This window comes from Phoca vitulina, unplaced genomic scaffold, assembly GCF_004348235.1.
Source record: "Phoca vitulina isolate PV1807 unplaced genomic scaffold, GSC_HSeal_1.0 scaffold2, whole genome shotgun sequence".
Lineage (NCBI taxonomy): Eukaryota > Metazoa > Chordata > Mammalia > Carnivora > Phocidae > Phoca > Phoca vitulina.
Genome location: NW_022589705.1, coordinates 32,611,451 through 32,632,946, shown reverse-complemented (window position 1 = coordinate 32,632,946; position 21,496 = coordinate 32,611,451). Strand labels below are relative to the sequence as shown.

General features: G+C 40.1%; 2 pseudogenes; both read right to left on the bottom strand.

The window, feature by feature from the left end:
• Positions 1–1,191: 1,191 nt before the first annotated feature.
• Positions 1,192–21,496, bottom strand: part of LOC116626540 — a 35,873-nt pseudogene continuing 15,568 nt past the window's right edge.
• LOC116627272 lies at positions 3,466–3,572 on the bottom strand (annotated as a pseudogene).

Sequence of the window (21,496 nt, the reverse complement as noted above, 5' to 3'; positions counted from 1 at the left end):
TTCAGGTCATGATCCCAGGGTCCTGGGATCGAGTCCCCTGTCGGGCTCCCTGCTCAGTGGGGAGCCTGCTTCTCCCTCTCCTCCCTGCTCGTGCTCTGTCTCTCTCTCTCACTATCTGTCTCTCTCTCTCAAATAAATAAATAAAATTTTTAAGAAAAAAGACTACTAAATTTTAAAAGAGCAAAAGACTGGGACACTTTACTAAAGAATATAAACAAATGGTCAAAAGCACCATTCAGTGTTCAATATCAGGAAAATGCAAATTAAATCCACAATACGATACCACTTCACACCCACCATAATGAAGAAAATTTAAAATATTAAAAATGCCAAATATGGGTGAGGATGTGGAGCGACTGGAACTCTCACAATGGTGGACATGTATAATGGCATAACCGCTTTGAAGAACAGTGTGGCAATTTCCTGTAAAGTTAAATATACATTCATCCTACAAACCTGGAATTCCATCCTAGGTTCTTGCCAAGAGGAAATAAAAATTATCCACACAAACCATTGTACTAGACTGTCAAAATGTCAAAACCTGGAAACATCTGTTTACTACCCATCAGTAAAACAATGGGTAAACAAATTGCATTATATTCCTAGAACAGAATGCTACTCAGTAATAAAATAGTGAAGTACAAATTCAAGCAACAACACGAATGAATCTCAAAAACATTAAGATGAGGAAAACAATCCCGATGCAGAAATATACTGCATGTTTTCGTTGGTCTGAATTCTAATAATTGGCAATGGAAGTAGGAAGTAGTTGAATTCAAACATGGGCTGGGACTTGATGAAGAGACCTGAGCAAACTTTCAGGGTGGTGAAAATGTTCTGTTTTGGGGGGAGCAGCGCTTATAGGTTCGGAAGAATTGTCAGAACTCATCAAATGCATAACTGAGATGTGTGCACTTCATTGTATTTTTTTTTTTTAAAGAAAAGAGTGGAATTGAATCTTTATTTACAGGACACTGCAAGAGAGGAGATTCCACATAGAAATAAGAAACGCACTGAGAGGAGGCGCTTCATACAGGTTGGACAGCTTGGAACTGGTCAAGTAGAGTTTCGTTGTAAAAAGTGCTACAATAACAAAACACATTTAAAAAGAGTTCTTAGTAGAGAAACAGTAAGACAAACTTCTACCAAACAGAGTACACAACCAACAACTTTCTGCCTCGGCTGTACAATCTAAAAGTTAAAGGTCCCGGGAGTGCCATCCTGAACTTGGAACATATAGCCTTCAGAGGTAGTTTCTGGCACAACATTCTGATCTTCCTCTTCCTCTACAGAGAAATACTTCTCAATCAAGTTTAATGAAGCTTTGTACACAGACTCATTTTCATGGTTTTGTAGAGCTTCAATTTTGTCCAAACCTCCACATTCTTCAATCATTATACTAAGTTTCTCAGTTTCACCTAGTTTCTCAGCAGCCTGAAAGATGTTTGAAATGGCATCCAGAATAAACAGAATAATTTTGGTATCTTTTGCAGTTAAGAGGTTCATCAATGGTTCTATTATGCCACAATGAATGAGGTATACACTCTGTTCAACTGTTCCACCACGTGTATAGTTGGTCACAGCTCACACAGCTTCCTTTTGTGTCTTAAAGTCTGCCTTAGAGAGAACACCAACGAGGAATGGGACTAACCCATGATTCACAACTTGCTGTATCTGGTCCTGGCGACCAGCTGTGATGTTTGACATTGTCCACGTAGCTTCCTTCTGAATATTAGTTTTGGGGTTCGTTAGGAGGCTGGGAAAAACAGCAAGTGCTCCTGCATCTATTACAACCTGAGTCTGTTCATCTGTCCCAGTGACAATATTTCCTATGGCTCTTAGCGCAGGAGTCACAATGGGCAATTCAGTAGCTCCTAGAAGCTTCACAAGCTGGGGCACAACTCCTGTTTTCACAACCATTTCAATCCGTTCATTTGGACCATCAGTAAGGTAGGAAATGGCCCAGCAGGTATCTGCCAATACTTCTGGATCATCATGATGCAGGAGACGAACTAAGGTAGGAAGAATCTGCTCAACAGCATCTAATGGGGGTGCAGGATTCTTGTTGCGACAAAGGTTTGAAAGTGTCCAAGTAAGGTTACGTAAGTAACCACATGCTAAAGATGACATATGAGGAACTGCAAGGAGAGCCAATAGCGGGTCAACTGCACCATACTTGATAACCAAGTCTCGAAAAACTGAACCATCACCTGCAATGTTTCCTAGAGCCCATACAGCTTGTTCACTGATGTGAGCTTGGGAAGATGCCAAAAGAGAAATGAATGCTGGGATAGCACCTCCATCTACCACAGCCTCGGTCTGTTCTGATGTCCCAAAAGCAATGTTAGTGAGAGCCCAAGCAGATTCAAACTGAATGGGACTACGATCAGTTCTGCCCAAGAAGGACACAAATTTTGGAATCAAACCAGCCTGGATTTTGTTGTCTATGGGGGGCTGTTTTTCCCTAGAAAGCAGTTTCCTAGCAGCTTGAGTAGCCTGGAGCTGGTTTTCCAAATTGTTGCTATTTATGCCTTTGACAATGTCATCAACAGACCAATTTACAGTGTCCTGGTTGTTGCGGTTTCCTGTAGTGAAGAGGTAGCATCATCAGGAAACGAGCTCACGTTTCTCCTTTTCAGCATCTGGTCATCCTTCTTAGCTTTCCTCAGCTCCACATTAACTTCTATTCGGCGCTGCCTCATTTCTGTACTGTCTTTCCCCTTGTTCTTGCATCTGTTAAGGTGGGCAGCTAGTGAATTAGCATTCTCGTTGGTGGACACGGTTATGAGACAGAGGGAGAAAGATCCACGGCCAGCTCAGGCTTCCACAGGAGGCGGTCCGGGGCATGCAGGCTGCGGGTCAACTGCCCTCAAAACGTCCACCATGGATCACCCCAAAGACGGTGTGGACTTCATTGTATGTTAATTATATGCCAATTAAAAATTTTAAATTCCAAATCAGCAAGCATATATTGAACACCTACTCTTTAGAAAACACTATTGTACTGTGAAAATGGCACATTTTCTGAGATTGAGAGGAAGGTAGATAGAGCCACACCCTCAGCCAGGTAGCCCTATCTCAGCCAGCTGGTTAGTTAACAAAAGTTTTATCAAACCTGTATATTCACACCTAATGCACATTTAGGAAATACTTCTGTTCTTAAAACTCAGAAGAAAAAACAATTAAACTTACTCCTCCAGACTAAATGGAAAAACACCTGCCAAGAAATGAGTTTCCTTGAAATGAAAAATCCAGGGCATTCAGACAGGTAGAAAACATCAGAAGTAAATATAAGGTCAGCAGGAGAGGGAGGATAAGGTCGATCACCCAAAGGCCCTTTGGCTAAGATACCGTGACCTCTCCTAGTCATAAAGTGACTGGCTCTATCATTGTTATCACTCATGGCTCCCACCAAGTTTCTCATCACAAAGACCAAGGCCTTATCCAAATAGCACTCACTTTGCAAGCAAGATGGTGGGAAAACCCATTCCACTTGCTTTCAGGTACTCCACATGTTCGGAGAAACTCCTCTAGTAACAAACTATAGAAACGACCCCTGAAAGTATAGTCTTTCCACTTGCTTTCAAAACGCTGCACTAGGTAATTTCATTTGATTTTTAGTGACTTAGTTATTGCAATAACGGGGTAAGGGGGACTCTTTATGGAAGGATTTGAACTTAAGGTACCCTGATCAGTTTTTATTTGTATTTTTGTGAGTTTTTTGCTGCTGCTTAACTTAAATATTTTGTTTTAAAATGAAATAAATTAATTTAAATATTTTCTGGGATCAAGCCTTAGAATGATCTATGTTTGCATTTGATTAAACATCTTTGCCACCATTTCTTCATCCTTCTGGAGGCTTTCTGTGGTTGAAGAAATATTGTGCACTATTTTATAAGCCACATAGAAGCCATGGGGACATACCACATGGTACATAATACATAGGTGCCTGATAAATATTTGTTGCCTGAATAAATGAACAAATGTCATGGTCATAACCAACATTTCATAATGCCCTACCCAAATTCAGAACCGAACATGGTTCAAAATACTGTTCAGATTATGGGCTTTGGGGTCAGTCTCCAAAATCTTGATTCCCAGGTTGCAAAATTATGAGATTATGAGATTATGGGTAAGTGTCTTAATTTTTTTTAGTCTCAATTTTATCCTGTGTAAATGGGGATTAAAAACTATTCTCACCTGGGGTGCCTCGGTGGATTAGTCGGTTGAGCATCTGACTTGGATGCTCTTGGTCTCAACTCAAAGACTCAACGGTCATGAGTTCAAGCCCCATGATGGGTGTGGAGCCTACTTAAAAAAAAAAAAACTATTCACACTTAATATCATATAATGCTAACAAAGCATTTTATAGCTGGCTTGTAAAAATCTCTCAACAAGTACTTGTTGCTATTATTTTGAAGTTGTTTTCCATCACTGTTTTGTATTATTTTGTTATAGTCTGATAGCAATGGTGCAAACTCTGGAGCTCACCCTCTCTGGCCGTTAGTTTCCCCATCTATAAGATCACCAGTAATGGTGATGGTACCTACTGCATAGGGTTGTAAGGAGGATCAAGTAAGTTAACAAGTGACATGCCTAGAATTGTAAAAACATCAGTAGAGTTAGTTGTTCCTGTTGGTGGCATTAGTGATATGTCCACCTGGGTAAGTGTGCTTTCAGTGTCACCTAGGTTTGAATCCCAGCTCTTCCCATTACTTTGCTATGTGTTCTTGAGCAAGTTAATTAACCATCCTGTGCCTCATTTTCCTCATGTGCAAAGAGAACATAATAACAGTACCCATCACACGAAATTACGGTTAGGATCAACTGAGAGAATACACGTAAAGCACTTAGATGAGGGCCCCGAGGAAAACAAGCAAGTAACAAGCATTTGCTGGTATTGTGAGGGAGTAGCGATCATCATCAACCTCATCATCCCTGCCAAAGGAATCCACACTTACAGTTGAAAACATCAACAGATAAGAGCTCTGTCTAGAAAGAATGCATAGGCAAGATTCTCATGTAGCATTTCTTTCATACCCGAACCTAAGAATTCATGGTTTAAAGGTCCTAAATCTCTGAGCTGTTTTTTTCATTTTCCTACCCATCTAAATAGTTTAAAACCTCCCACCAACAAAGGCAACCCTTCCACATTAGCTTTGGAGGCCATTTTCACATGAATTCCGTTATTTCTTTAAAACTAAAAATATAATAACTGCAAATCCTGCCCCATAAAAATCAAGACTTGTGAATTCTGTGCCCAAAATTTCCACTAAATTAAATGTCCTTGGCTTACTCATCAGTTCTCTGAGTTGTGTACATTCTTCCTCAGTAAATATGTCCACAAACTAACCTATAAACTTAGGTACACCCAAGGCTGCCTGCGAAAAATAAACCAACTCAGGACACCAAACAAATACTCTACATTGGTTGTAATTGCCATCATTAAAATTCCAAGAAACTGCATCAGGGATGTGGTTGTAGTTGACCTTCAGTATTACTGGCCAGAGCTGGCTATTGTAAACCAGCCATGCCTCCTTAACTCTGTCCAGTGGGCAAGCATTATTCAACAGCTACCAGAAAAAAAAAGAAAGAAAGAAAGAAAGAAAGAATTAAAAGACCCCAAAGCTGAGCGGGAAGAGCTATTAGAGACCAATCTGCGTAAGGAGAAAATGATAGTAAAAGATGTTAAGTAACTTGACCAACACTATAAATTATTTGGGGTAAACTTAGAAGTCAATTACTAGTGATAGTAATAAGAATATCTTATTCAGAAAGCCCTTTACAGTTTTCAGAGCACTTTTAGACTATTGTATTTGATCCTCATGGCAACTTGATGAGGTAGAAAAAAAAAAAAGAAGTATTATTATCTACATTCTACAGCTACAGAAACAGGCTAAGAGTGGTGACATGATTTAACCAAAGTAACCCAGCAAGTGCATAGCAGAGCAGAGATCAGAAGTCAGTGCACCTGGATTCCTGTCTCCTGCTTTTATCTACTGTCTTAGACTATAGTATCAAGTCATCTAATAAAAGAAAAGCTATACATTATTATGGTCTGAATGTGTACCCTCAAAACTCATGTGTCAAAATCCTAACTCCCAAAGATGATGGTGTTAGGAAGTAGAAGCTTTGGGAAGTACTCAGGTCATACAGGTGAAGCCTCCAGGAATGGGACTGGTGCTTTATAAAAGAGGCTCTGGAGAGAACCCCAGCTCCTCCACCAGGTGGGGACACAGCAGGAAGGCATTGGCTATGAGCTAGGAAGAGGGCCTTGCAGAACATGATCATGTTGGTGCCTCGACCTTAGACTTCCCAGAACAGTGAGAAATAAATGTCTATTGTTTACAAGCTACCCAGTCTGTAGTATTTTGTTATAGCAGCCTGTAAGATTAAGACATTATGTTTCAAGTGTGTGGCTTCACTATTTGTTTTGTGGTAGGAAGAATACAGAATATTTCTTATGTATTTTCCTCATATTGTAGAGACAGAAGGATCTCTGAGACTTTGTTTTATCCTCCTGGATCAAAGCAGGATTTCATATAGGTCATATCTGGCAGACCAGGCATCTATTTGAAGATAATGTGTTTTTCAGAATCCTCAGGGAATGTAGTCTCAAACAACTTCATCCACAATATATTTTTTACAAAATAATTTGACCAAATTGGTCTTTTATGCTTTACCTAATATTTTATGGAATTCGTAGAAAACTAAGATTTCTTTTGTATTCTAATTCAGAATAATTCAACTACTCTAAAAGCGAAGAGTACGTTTGAGCATCAATATATATTTTATTTTAAAATAGCAAAAATAATTGGTGGTTTAAATACTTATAAAGGCCCCAATTAACCGAATCTTACCAGTGAAACGCATCTCTCGGGCTATTGTGATTGGTTCAATGATGGGCACATAACCCAGTCTGGACCAATGAGTCAACAGAAGATGTTTCCTAAGGCTTCCGGGAAAGGAGCAATATTTTCACTTCCTGCTGGATGTGGAAGAAAAGGCACAGTACCTCAGGAGCTGTTCAAAGCACTTTGATTCAGCAGCCTTGGGCGAAAGCCAACACTGGAAGTTTGGAAAACAGCAACAACAAAACCAGGAGTTTGGTGAAATGGCTGATGCACAATATACAGCCTTGTTTAAAACATATCCTATTTATTCACTTTAAGTGACTTGAGCCACTAAATGCCCTTAACTCTTTAGTCATTCTGATACCAAGTTCCCGGTTCAAATGCAGTGTATGCAGTGTGTGTGTGTGTGTGTCTGTGTGTGTGTGTGTGTGTGTGTAGCAGGCCGCAGATCCTGGTCCTTCCATGAGGCAGAGGAAACAGAGAGAGGGAAGAGGCCTTTCTCTGGCCACACAGACAAGTGACATGTGGCATTACTAAGCAATGTATCTTGTGGCCTGGCCAGCAGGAGATAGCCGATGATACACTGGCAGGACCCCAGGGGGATGGAAATGCTGCCCACTTCCCTGGGGAGTCTTCTTCACTTGCCCAGTGGTCCAGGAACCTAAAAGATGTAGACAACACAAGCTTTGATATCAAGGCCTTTAGGAGCTAGTACATCAGGCTACCAAAAGCTAAATGCTCTAGGAGCTAGTAGATCAGCCATCATGACCTAGAGACAGAAAAACTTTGCTACTCAGTCATACCCCCAACTATTGATGCCTAAGGATAAGAGGTGCCTCCAGGTGAAGCGGCTGATGGGGGAGTGTCCGTCATTTTTTGAGCACTTTTCCTTTTTCATTTCACAAGTATCAGGTACCTCAAAATAGTGGATAAAAGCCCTACATCGGAAACAAGATTACAAGAGAAATTTCATCTCCACCAACCTGCTACTTCCACCCTTGCTTAATGGAGAGACTGCCAGCTTCTGTGGCCTGTCGTGCTACAGAAAATTCAACTGCAGCTCTTAGAAGCTCTCAAAGCTCGTAAGAGGACTGTTTAAAATTGTCCAAGTTTTAATGGACCCATCCTAAGACTAACAATCAATTATTATAAGTTGGATCCTTGAAGAATAACTCTGCTGCCCACTTCCTGTAGACAGCAAACCCAGCCACATCCTTGGCTTATAGAACTCACCACACTCCTCAAACCACAACACTCCTTTAATAGTAACTATAGCTTACAGTCATATGACCCCTCCCTTTCCTCAAATTACATACAGTAGGAAATAACATGTCCTTAGAATGACCCTTAGGAAATCCTTGGGTAAGCCGAGGAATGGGATCATCATTTAGCAGAAGTTCTTGGATAGGATGTTTCATGGGAGATAGTCTGGCTTTTCCCTAAACCCATACGCACCACTAAGCCACAGAAAGAAGCTGAGGAGGGATATATGTGGTTTTTCACTAATGCTTTTGGTCTTCCAAGCACAATTTCTTTTTTCCTGGACATCCCCCTCATATTCTGCTTACCATATTCTACTTAATAACAGGAGTACTCAGGAAGGAAGTGCTAGTGTCTTAGTCCATTCAGGCAGCTATAACAAAGCACTAGAGACTGGCTGGTTGACAGACAGTAGAAATTTATGTCTCATAGTTCTGGAGGCTGGAAGTCTGAGATCAGGATGCCAGCATGGTCAAGTTCTAGTGAGAGCCCTCTGTGGGTCACAGACTGCTGACTTCTCACGGTATCCTCACACAGCAGAGAGCAGAGGAATGCAGGATTTCGTGATTGTTATAAGGGCACTAATTCCAATCAGGGGGGCTCCACCCTCATGATTTTATCTAATCCTAATTACCTCTCAAAGGTCCCACCTTCAAATACCATCACATACTGTGTGTGTGCGGGGGGTGGGGGGAAGGGGGTTCAACATATAGATTTGGGGGACACAAACATTCAGTCTATAACACCAAGATACACTGAGATATCTTGGCCAGCTTAAATACTTGATCCTTTGGAAAGTGTGTAGCCCAGATCGCCAGTTGCAGGAATATGACTCCTACTTCATACCTCTTTTCATCAGATATTAACTCTGAGTAAATCAGGAAAACCCCAGCCCATTTATACCTTCAAACTAGTCCAGTACTCTCAACAGCTATAATATTTTGCCTCCTGTTTGCCCTAAACATGTCTTATCTTATTTCTATAATATATAGAAGATAGTTTCACCTGTTTTCAATGTGTTCCCTAACACTGAAAATGTAGTCCCAATCTAATTTTTAAGTATACTCACTAGAGTTATGTATTTCATAACTGATAGTGTCTAGTTTAAAAGGTAACTTTCTCTCTATAGGGAACATTTTCTTGATTTGGGGCTTTAGTCAGGCTATCCCTTACCAGTTTGTAAGATCCATGACTCTTTTTCTGGAAAGTAGGTAGACTCTCAGAAGAGCAGAATGAATATCAGACATTGACACATTAATGAAAGGTATATAAATAATTGTATTAATATGTGAACAACAACTTTGAGTGAGTCATAAATTCTTTCTATCACTTAAGCCCAGAGCAGACTGGCACTAGGGAAAAAAAATCAGAGACTCTTCTTTCCCTTCTTCCTGTAATTTTCTTGCAAAGAGCATATTCACTGATGTTTTTGGAGAGCTCAGTTACTGAAATCTTAGGAGAAGTAGGCTATAAGATTAAAATATCAATTGATAGTTACCATATTTCCTGCAAGAAATAACCTCTTTCTCATGTTCAAAAAAAAAAAAACAAAAACAAAAACCTAGAATATCTTCAGGTAACCAAATTCAAATAGTTACTAGACAATTATGTACGGCATTTTGTAAGACATGAAAAGAAGCAACATACCATTTCTGATCTTAAAAGCACACAAACTTGGTCAGAAAGATAGTAAAGATTTATAAATGCTAGGATATAGTAATTTTTCTTTAAAATAGAGAGCCACATTTTTTGAGACCAACAAAAAAGCTTTATGGAGATAGAAACTTCAAATCAGGTCTTGAGAAATTAGGTAAGATTCCAGAAGGAGCACTCTGGGAAAGATTGAAGTAAGTCGGTGAGGAAATAAGTAAACTCATTGATTAATTAAGTTATGTGTTAACAACGGAACTAAGAAGCTCCCAAATGAGAGCATAATAAATTGTTGCATATAATAAATAAGTAAATAGTATATGCACAAGTAATAAATACATGAAACTTTTCAGCTGTTTCATTTGGAAGGATGTGGCCCTCAACAAGAACACTTGATGTTACCCTCTGGCAAGATACAGCTGGAACTGTGAAGTTGAGTGCCAGTGGTTTAAATTAAGAAACAGCTTGTGATATTAAAATTAAGACACTTTTGAATAAAGCAACAAGACATATCACAAAATTCACAGAGCTATAGAGCCTTTCATATGGTTCAGCAAATACAGGAGCAGGATTCTCTTTATTTATTAATTTGATATGCATTCATTAGGTACCAACTGTCTACCCCATATTGCACTAATTACTAGGAAGATGTAAAAGAAAGCATGGAAAGAGTCCTCTCCCAACAGGTTGCCTAATATCTAAGAGGTGAAATAAAATGTGTTAAAAAAGTGGGAGGAAATTTCTAGACAAAATATGAGAAATTGAGAAATGCAAATGCTACCTACAGTTTTTCTCTCTCCCAGGGTGCTCACAGCACATCATAATTACCTGGCAGAGAGTATCATTCTCATAAGCATTTTGCAATGTGATTGGCAGGGATGCAGAGAATCTAAGCGATCTGCATAAAAACCTTGTGAGCTGAGTGGGAGAACCAGAAATTAGTTTTCTATATGGTATATTGCCAGGAATACTGGTAGGTCCAGGGTCAGAATTCCTCAAGGTTATTTTTTACTCCACTTTTGAGGCATCAGGTGATTCCAGAAAAGTTATTTCATATCTCTGAAATAAGGTTTCTCCATCTGGGGATGATATCCTGGGATATCTAGTTTGTCTACCTCACAGGGGTCCTGTGTGAATTGAATGAGTTGAGCGAGGGGGTAGGGAATTTTAAAGAGCTTCATAATCCACAAAACATTTTGTAAGTATATGGTAAAATATCATTATTGATTGATTGATTGTGAGCCTTACACAATGTAGGTGAAAGGGGAAGGATGTGTTCTGTAAAGACTGACCATCTGGAGAAATCTGCTCTTCCAGTTGGTAAGCATGCCAGTAGGCACAGTGTGAAACTTTGGGTGGCAGAAGAAGTGAGAAGAAGAACTGAAAAATAGATTAAAAAGCCTCAGGTGCCCAGGCTCAAAACTAGAGGATAATAGAGGCAGCTGTGGAAGTGTCTAGATTACAGAGGATCTGGGCAGCCCCACTGCATCTCTCTCAACTCTGAAAAAAAGCACTGAAGTCTTTCCAATCCCACAAGATAGGTTCATAAATTAACTGAAAAAGAGAGAAAGCCAGCTGGCCCAAATGTGACTCCCTGGTTGTCACAGAGAAGTACCACAAGAGAAAGCAGTAAAGACCATAAAATCGGGGACAGTATAGAAACACGGGGATCTGGCTGCTCGGTGAGCACCAGCGTGGAACAATGATCATTCCTGGAGACCTGCTCCAGCACAGACAGACACCACTGAATGGCCGATTAATTTCTAGATGATGCCATCCAGCTATGTCATTCCCTCGGAATGTTGATGCCAGGAAAAGTAAGGTGAAAAGTAAAGACTGGCAAAATCACGACCAATTGAGTTTCAATATGAAATGACTAAGAAAAACATGAAGTGACTGGGGTCACCTAGAATGAACTAGAAACATTTTCCACCATGAGAGAGTATAGAAAACCTGACATAGAAGTGAGGTATGGAAAAATTTGAAGCAGAAGATCTATGTACCATAAAGAAAGGAATGGGGAGATGTTGACAGAAGCAAGTGGATGGCGGGAGCACACTATAGGGCAGGCCCTAGTAGTCTAGCTCCGTGATCCTTAAATTGTAATGTGCACACAAATCACCTAGGGGGCTTGTTAAAATGCAAATTCGGATTTTTACTGGTCTTGAGGGTGTCACTGCATTCTCAGTTTCCAGCAAACGCCAGGTGAGGCTGAGGCTCCAGTCCACGGAGCAAGGGTCTAGGTGACAGGTGACCTAAACCTGAACGAGGCAGTGACAATGGAAACCCAGAAGAGAAGACATGGCTGAGAAGCAGTCAGGAAGTAGAAATGACAAGACTCGGTGACTGATTAGGGAAAGAGGAAACATTCATGATGACTCCAAGATTTTTAGGCCTGGACAATAGGGCGGTTCATAGTGCTATTAACGGAGTCCTTGGTAAATAAAGGTTTGTGCAGAAACACCGCAAAACCTTTCCACATGTGTGTTTTATGCATACTTATTTCTACCAAATTACTGAGACACACTCCTACTGTGTGAGATTGTTTTTGGAGTCGTTTGAGATTGGGATCCATCTCTCTTTGCTTAGTGGGTTTGGGCTACTTTGTTTTCATTGCGCATTGTTCATGGCTTGCCCCTGAATAAACTGAAAATACACCATTAGGGAGACTGGCAGACATGGAATGTAGAAGTACTCTATGGCAGCATGAGAGCTATAAAGGGAGTCCTTCCTAAGTAGGAGGAAAACATGGCGAACACGTGCTTTAAGATTTTCCAAGTAATAGTCCAGAGAGGGCCCTGGACGCCAGCAGCCATCTTCACTCGCTTGTGAGTTTAGCTTTGCGTCCGAGAGAATGATAAAGAGATTAGTAGAGACCTCAGCTTCTGCTGATGCTCAAGAGTCATTATGGGCGCAGCAGAGAGTTAAGAGTGGTCCACGTGGTTGCCAAAAAGCATTCACGGAGAAGAACTTTTGGACATGGTTGTGAGATTCTAGTTCTTGTTTCAGATTCTTAGTGAATTCAGAGCAGATTAGACTCAAGCCCCAATCTGTGCTCTGTGTGCGTGTTAGGAGGGAGGGGGGCCCGAGGGACAGAATGACAAGGGGGGCGGGAAGCGTGGTGTTGTGCTTCTGTGGACTGATTTCCTTAATGCATGGAGGTAGCACTTACAGCAGTTCATGGCTTCCCCAGGAAACCATTCTAAGTGGGCCACGTGCCCAATGGTTTCTATCCCAGTTAAGTAAATAAATGAAATATGCTAATTAGCACCCTATTAGCTCACAGCAGGGAGTAATCCATGGCATTTTGATTGGAAAGAATTCTGTCATCCAAAAGACTGGTCTGTAACAGAATGCAAACTGGCCCAATTTCCTCCCTCCCTTCCCCGTGGCAGTTGTCCAAATGTCTGAGAAGCAGACCTCACAACTGTGTGCAATTCCAAGGGTGTCGCGGGGCTCTATGAGAGCACCTCCTGGCCTCCGCGGAATCTGGCGCTGCGCTGCACTCTGAGAACAGATTGATACAATCCAGAAATGTGGGCCAGAGCTCAGAAACATCGAGCAGGTTTGGGAGGATCTTTAGGGGGCAGCTCTTATTTCTTTCGTTATGAGAATATCCCCACTTTTATTCTCTGGCCCTCCCCGACTCCAATCCAGAATGCATTTCCTTGACTCAGGTAGGCAGGCATGTGGCCACAGTGCGGTTCCGTGGAAGGAGGCCTTCTTATTAAAATGGTAGAGCTGCAGGGTTTCAGTTGGGGAAAGGAAAGCTTGGGTAGGTTCATATTTTTATTGTTTCGGCTGCAGGGAAATTCCACCTAGCTCCTGTTCTCCTAGCCCTATTTAAATGCCTGGATTCACATCTTGCCTATCTCCTACCAGTTTGCAGAAGGAGGGATTTGGGGGCAGCATGGACCCTGAAGGAAAAAGCTCAGGACAAAGACATGTGTTTTCCAATTTGCTCTTTTAAAACATCCACTTTCCAAGAGCTCTGGGTGTTTACAGGGATTGGACATCATGACACATGTGTCAGGTTGCCTCAGAATCTATCAGAAATCCCCATCAGAGTGGGACTTCGGCAATGAAGCTTACTTATATCACAGTGAGGCTTCGAATACTTTTTCTGTTCTTGATACCAAACATTACAGGGATCACCTTGTATTTGCTGACGGCTGCTTAATAAAAGGGGTGGGGTGGGGAGATAGGGTTTTTAATCATCTGAATGTTATAGAGGTAAGTTGCCAGTATTTTTTTTTTCTTAAGTTTGGTCCTTTGTATGATGACCTACAAGAGCCAAATAGATTATTGAATGCCTATGACAAGCCACATGAAAACACTTTTCTCTGCACGCTCTTGTATTTCCTCCCTGATAAAAAAGTGATGATACTTAAAGTTTAAAATTGTTAATGGAATGTATTGGTTACAAGTACATCACTCTTTTTTCTCCCCCACCCCATACTAGTTTTTCTTTTACCTAGGAAGAGAATCTATTTATCTTGATTAGATATAAATTCAAATCGAATGCTGAATACCAGCTGTTTTATCAGCAGCATTTTAAAATTCAACTTTAAATGAAATCTTTAAGAAAGCAAGTCCAAGAAAAATCTTATAGTAAAATTTGTGTCTCACTCACTAACATTACTGCACTACATTGATTGCAGTACCTGAAGAAATCGTTAGGCACCATATGACAGTGATGTCTGTTTAGAATGTTTTTTTTTTTTTTTAATCCTGTATTGGAAAATGAAGCACATTACCTAAATGATTCAAATGGCAAAAAAAAAAAAAAAAAAGTCATTCCTAAAAGCCATCTGTGAATTAGCATATGGGCTTCTGGAACCCAACATCTTGGTTCTGTATGTGAGTCAGAAGAAAAAAAAGAAGGAAGAAGGAAAGGAAGAAAATGGGATCCTGTCTTTAAATATGAAACATGGAATGATTTTCTCCAATCAAGGGGACTTCAAAGAGGGAAGACATTCATGACAATGAAGCAGTCAGCTGGACCTCACAGCAGCTTGCCCCAAGACTGGTCCCAAGAGCAGTCACAAAACTCTTAAGTGAGCCAAGACCAAACTCTGCTAATGGAAAAATGTGTTCCTGAACCGGGGCTCTATAAATCTAGGCACGTTCTGTATGCAGTATAGGCTCTGTTGCTTTGGCAAATCTATCTTGAACTGGAAAGCAGTTGAGTAAGGAACTAAGCGAGAATGGATATGAGTTAAAAACAAGAAGCCTAGCAGTGGTAGCAGCCACTGAGATTACTAGGCCAGTGTTAGTGAGCATTAAAAGACCCACATCGGCACCACTCCCTGCCCCCAACCCAGTTGTCAAAGTGTAACTTTTCTGCTTGGTAAAAAGCTGAATGTTCCTCTTGCATTTATCAGACACTGTGTATCTGGCTTGAATATGTAAGTTGATATAACCTAGCCAAGTCATGCAGATAGAGGGATGACACCTACATGCTTTTATATATTTTGGGTTTCTGGGGAAAATTTTTCCTTGAAATTCACATGTTCCAAATATCTGTCTTACTTTGAGCCTGAATTCAAAATGGAGAACTCACAACCTGGGAGTGAGAACAAAAGACAGAAAGAAACTCTCTGTTGACACTTTAGACGTGGTTGCGAGACCACTCAAGATGACAACCACCCCCACCGCAGTCCCAACTGACAGATTACAAGCAAACATGCCCGCTACCTGATAATTCTACCTGCTAATTACTTGGAAAGATTCAGATACTCAACAACCGACCTGAATGTTTTCGTGAGTTTGAGAACCAATGAGGGAGGGGTGGGGGATGACTATAAAAACCGCACAGTGAAGTTGACCCTCCTCAGTCAAGAGCTGTTGAAATTCTATCCAAAATATTCTTGCAGCATAATGAAGCTTTTCAGGCAGTCAATCTCCCCAGACTTTTGCTTTTGCCAACAGTTACAACAATAAGGAAAACTTTATTAGTGGATATGAGTTAAAAACAAGAAGCCTAGCAGTGGTAGCAGCCACTGAGATTCCTAGGCCAGTGTCAGTGAGCATTAAAAGACAATTGTGTGTGTGTGCTGACTACAGAAATACCCACTGAGCTGTTCGCAACCTCTGCCAAGTGGCAGGTGCACAGTGAATTTCAGATAAGAGAAGACTTTGGATTCCAGCCCTAGAGTGATACTTGGGAGGTGCATGTGTGTCTTTCTGCATGGAGGAGAGCAGACAGGTGTGTGTGTGTGTGTGTGTGTGTGTGTGTGTGTGTGTGTGTGTTAGGGAAGCAAGAAGGATGAAAAGAAGCAGATGAAGAAATGCAGAGACAAGCGGACACTCCTCCTTTTGCTTGTTTTTCTCCTACTTCTTCTCAGTCCTCTCAGTGGGATAGCATCCAGTGAAATCCTGGGACCTCTCCCATGGTGATGGCCAACATTAGTGCTGTGGCTGGCTCTGGCTGTGAAAAGAACAGACCCCTGAAGGGATTCCTGGCCATGGAGCACTTACTGAGGCAGAGCTGAGAAATTCAGATGGTGAATGATTTGGCAAGGTCACACAAGTTGCCATTCAAGGTAAGAGTAATTAGTTCATTCATTCAGTGGACATTTCCTGAGTGCCCATTATGTGCTAGATGGTAGAGATACATGGTCCCTATATGTAATTTAAGCACAATCATAGCTGCTATGGAACTCATTTACTAAAAGGAGAAAAAAGCACAGTTCCCTACCTCTAGGAAGCTCATAGTTCTAGAAATAATAACTATCCTTATATCTTTACTTTGTACTGTGACAAAAGCTATTTTATTGTATCCTCACTATACCCCTTATAAGGTAAAGAGTATTATCTCATAAATTTATAATTGGGGAAAATGAGCCTTGACCTTGCTCAACGTCACACAGCTAGGAAGCAGCAGCACCAGAACTTGAAGTCAGGTGTCTTGATTCCTGTGTCTGGGACCATCATCCCTGCTGTCTGGACCTTGGCACACTTGTGAGTTTTGATGTAGCAAAACTCAATTGAAAGTCATACCTGAGATCTCCAAGCCCCACTGGAAGCTGTCCACACTCAGACCACATGCCAGACTCTTATTACAAAGATGCAAGAAGAGACACAAAAAAGACAAGAAAGATTTCAAATCAATAACTTAAATTTACAACTTAAGGAATTAGAAAAAGAAGAACAAACTAAACCCAAAGCTAGTGGAAGGAAGGAAATTATGAAGATTAGAACAGAGATAAATTAAATAGAAAACCAACAGAGAAAATTAACAAAACCAAAAGTAGGTTCTTCAAAAAGATCAACAAAATTGACAAAACTTTAGCTAGGTGAACTAGGAAAAAAGAATACTCAAATTATTAAGATCAAAAATGAAAGTGTGAACATTTCTGCTGATTTTACAGAAACAAGAAGGATGATAAGAGAGTGCAATGAGCAACTACATACCAATAAACTGAATGACCTAGATGAAATGGAAAAGTTCCTGGAAACACAAAACCTACCAAGACTCAACCACAAAACAAATAGAAAATCTGAATAGACTTCTAGCTAGTAGAGAGATTTAACCAGTAGTCAAAAATCTCCCAACAATAACAACAAAAAGCCCTGGGCTGATGACTTCACTGGTGAATTCTACCAACAATTTTAAGAAGAACTAACACCAGACCTTCTCAAATTTTTTTCAAAAAATTGAAGATGAGGGGCCACTCCATAATTCATTTTATGAGACCAGCATTACCCTAATACCAATGGCAGACAAAGGTACTACAAGAAAAGAAAACTATAGATCAATATCCCTTATGAACACTGGTGCAAAAATGCTCAACAAAATATCAGCAAACCAAATTCAGCAGCATATTAAAGGGATTACTACACCAAGAGCAAGTGGAATTTATTCCTGGGTTGCAAGGATTGTTCAACATAGGAAAATTGACCAATATAAAACACCACATTAACAGAATGAAGGAAAAAAACCCATATGATCGTTTCAATTGATAAAAAAATTCAACACCCTTTCACGATAAAAGCATTCAGAAAACCAGTAAGAGAAGGAAACTACCTCAACATAATAAAAGCAATATATGAAAAAAAAAAACAGCAAATATATCCGATGATGTAAGACTAGAAGCTTCTCTTCTAAGATCGGGAACAAAGCAAGATGCCTGCTTTCATCACTTCCATTCAACATAGTACTGGAGGTCCTAGCCAGAGCAATTAGGCAGAAAAAGAAGTAAAAGGCATCTAAATTGGAAAAGAAGTAAAATGATTCTCCTCACAGATGACTGATCTTACATATAGAAAATTAAAGATTCCACACACACACAAAAAAAACCCTGTTGGAACTAAATAACAAATTCAGCAAAGAAGCAGGATACATAGTTGACACAAAAATCAATTGCATTTTTATACACTAGCAATGAACAATCTAGAAAACGAAGTTAAGAAAATAATTTTACTTATAAAAGCATCAAAAAGAATAATACTTAGGAATTAACTAACCAAGGAGGTGAAAGATTTGCACAATGACAACTATAAAGCATTTCTAAGAGAAATTAAAGAAGACAATTAAATGGAAAGATATCCCACGTTCATGGATTGGGAGACTTAACATTGTTAAGATTTTGATGCTACCCAAAGCAATCTCCAGACATAATGTAATCCTTACCAAGTCCCAGTGATGTTTTTTGTAGAAATAGAAAAATTCATCCTAAAATTCATATGGTATCTCATCATCCTAGAAAGGAAGAAGCTAGAGAACTCACACTTCCTAATTTCAAAACTTACTATAAAGCTACAGCAATCAAAATAGGATGGTACTTGCACAAAGACACACATGCAGACCAAAGGAATAGAACAGTCCAAAAATCCACCCTCATATATACGGTCAAATGATGTTCAGGGGCGCCTGGGTGGCTCAGTTGGTTAAGTATCTGACCCTTGATTTTGGCTTGGGGTCATGATCTCAGGGCCATGAGATAGAGCCCCATGACAGGCTCCATGCTCAGCCGGGAGTCCGCTTGAGATTCTTTTCCTCTGTCCCTCTCCCCACTCACGCATGCTCTCTCTCTCTAAAATAAGTAAATAAAATCTTTAAAAAAAAAAATGATGTTCAACAAGGATACCCCAACCATTCAATGGTGAAAAGACAGTCTTTTCAACAAATGGTGCTGGGAAAACTGGCTATCCACATGTAAAAGAATGAAGTTAGACTCTTACATTACACCATACACAAAAAGTGACTCAAACGGGCCATTTGAGTTGGTCCCCAAATGACCTGAAACACAAAATTCTTAGGAGAAAATACAGGGCAAAGGCTTCATGAAATTGGATTTGGCAATGATTTTTTGGATATCACCAAAGACAAGAGTAACAAAAGAAAAAATAAACAAATTGGACTTTATGAAAATTAAAAACTGTGCATAAAAAAACACTAATAAACAGAGTAAAAATACAAATCACACAGGTCACAGTCAAGCTGTCGTCTAGTACTGCAGCTATCTGAAAGCTTGACTGAGATTCAAGGATCTGCCAAAAAGATTCAATCACATGGCTGGTGGTGGGCGGCCTCAGTTCCTTGTTGTCTCTTGGCAGGAACTATCAATTCTTCACCAAGTGGACCTCTCCATAGGGCTCCCTGAATGTCCTTTCAAAATGGCAGCTGTCTTCCCCCAGAGTAAATGGTTCAAGAGCAAGGAGGAAGCCACATGCTTCCTATGACCAAGGCTTGGAAGCCCCACATTATCACCACATTCTGTTTGTTAGAATCAAGTCACTAAGTCCAGCCCTCACCTAAAGGGAAGAATTAGCTTATATCTTTTGAAAGGAGGATTATCAAAGAATTTATGGATATATTTTAAAATCACCACAGTAATCATATTAAGGTTATAAGAGTGTAAGTAAGTTTTTCTTTATTAACCAATTTTCTGTATTGTATTTTTACAGTAAAAAAACTTGAAAAGATAAACTTGCCTTTCATTATAAACATTATCTATGTATTTCAATGCACTCAGCAAAATTTTGTTCAGAAAAAGATACCTCCAAAGGTCAAATTCAACTCTGTCAATTACTCCTTTGGTCTTTATCACACCCCCTGAAAGTAATACACAGACAGTTCATCCTCAAACGGCCACCATACTCTGAGAGGAAGGAAGATTTGGGGAAGCAAACCTAAAGCACAGGCCTCACATCTCTCTACTCCCTGAGGCATTTTTGTGTCTATCCCTCAGTCCAGGCTGACCTCCACATCAGCCTAGCTGCCCTTAGAATTGTCTTAAGTTGTACGAAAGCCCTGTGCCTTTAGCTTTTCTCGGTTCTTACAAGAAATAGCCATCTGAAACCTGTTAGTAAAAATTTGGTAAATCTGTTTTCAAGGACACTAAATACTATGCCTCTCAGTACCATTTATAAAAGATCCCATCGGAGAGATATCTTTTAGAAGGGTCTGCCAGGAAAAAAATTGCTCCCGTGAAGAATAAGTGCGCTTAGACATCTCTGAGTTATAAAGCTTGACGTTTTCTTTCTTTGTTCTGGCTACAAGGAAACTCACAGTAATGTACTGTCTTTTGCAATTAACATAGGTCTCTTCTTTTACATTATGTTGATTTTACAATACTGTAACCTTATTTTACATCAGCCCTTTATTCAAAGCAATGAAAAGTATTTTTTTTTTTTTTTTTAGAAAAAAAGCAGGTAGGAACAACCGCTACTATTTTAGTGCTTATTATATGTTAACCACTAGCTAGATCTGTATATGTGTAGTGAGGTCTGCAGTAAAGGAGGAACTTTTATTTTCTTTTCAAGCAATAGAAGTTCAATGTGGGAGTGGTTTACAGTTTTCCGTTCTCCAGATAGAGACCTTTGGAATATCCTATTGGGAGTAGGAGGTTGAGATTATTACCAGGAAAATGTACTGTTAATAATGCAAAGCAAGTTCCTATCCATAGTTTTTTTGGGAGAAAAAAAACTGGACGTCGCCATAAATTTTAATGATCATGAAACTAAGATAGTGAATGTCTTGTTTATTTCTACAATATAAACTAGATTGAGCTTTAACTATGCTATATCTTGGCAGATGTTGAGAAATGTGTTTCCAAAACATAGATTTAGACTGAATTTAGAGCCCACACATAACATTGCTTAAGTTGGAAAAAGCCTACTTTTTGAACAATATACTCTCAGCTTTTTAGCTTGATTGTCTTGTCAGGACAATGATGTTCAGAACATGCATCTGGGTGGGGTTAGGAGCTTCCCTGAAGGAAATACAAATTTCCACTGTCAGGTGGGAAACAACATGGCCTTGGACAGAGGGAGGGGAGGTGTTCACACCCCAATCTCATGCTGAGGACTGAAACGGGTGGGGGGTCTGAAGTGAAAAGCACTGTGATTTCTAGACAGTCTCATGATGAGTGGGACCTCTCCTGCATGGAAGCCAGTGGGGAGCAAAGCAAAGACCTTCAAATGGGGGTCAGAGCCTATAAACCCCAAAAGTAATTACCACTGGCAGTAGTGTATATCATAATTTTTACGCCTTCACTGAACATTTATTGAAGACTTTCTCTTAACCAAGTAGTGTGATTTTTATATATACTTCTAACTGACTTAATGTTATTGGCCACAATACTGGCTTATATTTGTTTTACTCTAAAATGTTTTCCTCAGGGGCGCCTGGGTGGCTCAGTCGGTTAAGTGTCTGCCTTCAGCTCAGGTCATGATTCCAGAGTCCTGGGATCGAGCCCCATGTCGGGCTCCCTGCTCAGCGGAGA